Here is a 2,234-nt window from a genome sequence, read left to right as displayed (position 1 = left end):
TGGTCGCTCCGCCTGCTGCCTCCAGGCAGACGGATGCAGTGTCCACTGTCTCCCGGCAGCCGCACCTCTGCAGTGGCGGCTGCTGAGGCTCAGTGAGCTGTGGCTTCACTGAGTGGCTCCTGCTGTCGCAGGCGCTGCTTGGGGATAACTGCGGTGGTTTCTGCCTCTGGGAAGGACAGATGTGCCCTCCGGGGCCCGAGAGGCCTTACTACTCTTGCAGAACAACCTCTTGGACTCTGGCCACGTCCCCTGTGGGTCTCCGCTGGGGTCCCAGAGCTCTGCCTTCTGCCTTAGAATTCTTTGAAAAGAAGCGTCCCGCCGAGGTCCTGTAGTGCTGGCGGGGTTCTAGAAGGATGAAACACAAACAAGAAAATGACCAAAATGTTTTTACTCAATGACATAATGATACTAATAGTAATCGTAGGTGACTTTATTAAATGAATACTAAGGAGCAGGCATCATTCTAAGCGCTTAGGTGTATTTATTCATTTTACCCTCATAATGCCCTTATGAGGTGGGTATTTACTATTATCCCCAATTGGCAGATGGGAAAACTGAGGTAACAGAGGGTAAGTGACCTGCCAGACATGAGCTGGTTATTAAGTGGTGGAGCCAGTATTTGAATCTAGGCAGAACAACTCATGATTATCCATATGGGGTTGAGCCACTTTGTGGATTATGTAATGGCAAATATTTAATAACAATGTGACTTAATTTTAGTATTTGGAAAGCTAGTCAATATTAATGTAGAAAAAAACATAATTATGGAGTGACCTGTTGTCTAGATCTGTAACATTTCAAAGCTTTTGGGTTATCAGCATTATTTTGTCTCCTCACACTTTCTAGGTAGTTGTGGTCTGAAATTCTTGATGCCTTTTCACCCTGGGCCACATCCAGCGACCTTGGCCTGAGTCTAAACAGAGAGGTGTCTTCCCATCTCAGTGTGAATGTTGAGTCTGGGCTCTTGTTTGTAATGAAACATACTGTAAGTCAAAGACATCAACGATTATGACTAGGATTAATTTCCAAGGTACTCTGCAGGTCCAATTATTTTGTTTGTCACCCTTTTGCCATATGCCTTTAAAATCTTAAGGCAAGAAAGCCCTGCCAGGAGCCAGACTATCAGCTTGAAGTGTTACAATGCTTTTAAAATAAAGCATCGTAAAGGCCTGGCGAGCACTCTGCCAAACTTTGTCATCTGATATTTGGCTGCCTGACCTGGTACCCTTCCGAGCAGAGCAGAACACTTGCCGTTAAAGCTACAGGGGCTAAAGGGGTCTAGCCATTTAGTCTGGGTGCTCAGAAGGAACTTGCTGGATGGTGGGGCTGAATGGAAGTGAAGGCCAGCCCAAGGACGGGGGGAGGGGGGATGCTGGGGAAGCCTAGGGCAGCATTGGGGAAGGACCCATCCCTGTGGTTTGGGCCTGGGGTAGCTGACAACCTCTGAGTCACTTAAGACAAACTTCCACCCTGTGGGCTGCGGTGTGACTTCCTTTGAGAAGGAATCCCAGAACCCAACCTCATCTCCCAATAAGGTGGTAAGACTTAATTACTATTTATTTATCAGCGACATGTTCTCTTGGCACACTGTGAGAGCAGATAAATGTTGTATAACAGCATTAGGAGTGGTAGACATTTCTGTCGGCATACTGCTGAGGCTCTTCAGGTCATGTCTATTGTAGATGTTGTTCAATGACTTCTGAAACAAGAAAATGAAAATATGGCATTTGGAGACATATACGGATGGGAAGAAAGCTTTGGTGTGGTTGGTGTCCAGTGGTGCCCCACACTCATGGAAGTCACTTCTCTAATTTCCATACCATGAAAGGCATCTAAATAGAGAAGGCCTTAATCCTTGGCCTGGCACAGAAGGACTCCCCCAGCAGACCTCATTTCCTCTGGGATATAGGAACAGGCATGTCCTAGAAAACATCTTCATCTCTGCGGGGTACGAACACTCGCTTTTCTTGCAGACTGAACATTTTACGTGGCAATAATTGCTGTCTGTATGGGGCTGGAGCAGGCATTGTGGAGGGTGTGCGCCTGGGTTCCAGGCCCAGCTCAGCCCCTCCTGGGGTGTGTGGCCTGTGGGTTGACTGGTCGTTTGTTCAGCCTCCTCATCTCTGAAATCAGACGTGCAGGGAAGACAAGGTGGCTTTCCAGTGCCCTGACAACCATAGGATTTTATGGCTCGCCTTTGCATGTGTGGCCAGGTGCCGCTGATCCCTGTTTGG

Source organism: Pteropus vampyrus, unplaced genomic scaffold (assembly GCF_000151845.1).
Source record: "Pteropus vampyrus isolate Shadow unplaced genomic scaffold, Pvam_2.0 Scaffold49, whole genome shotgun sequence".
Taxonomy (NCBI): Eukaryota; Metazoa; Chordata; class Mammalia; order Chiroptera; family Pteropodidae; genus Pteropus; species Pteropus vampyrus.
The sequence above is the reverse complement of the archived record's forward strand: the minus strand, read 5'-3'. Positions refer to the sequence as shown.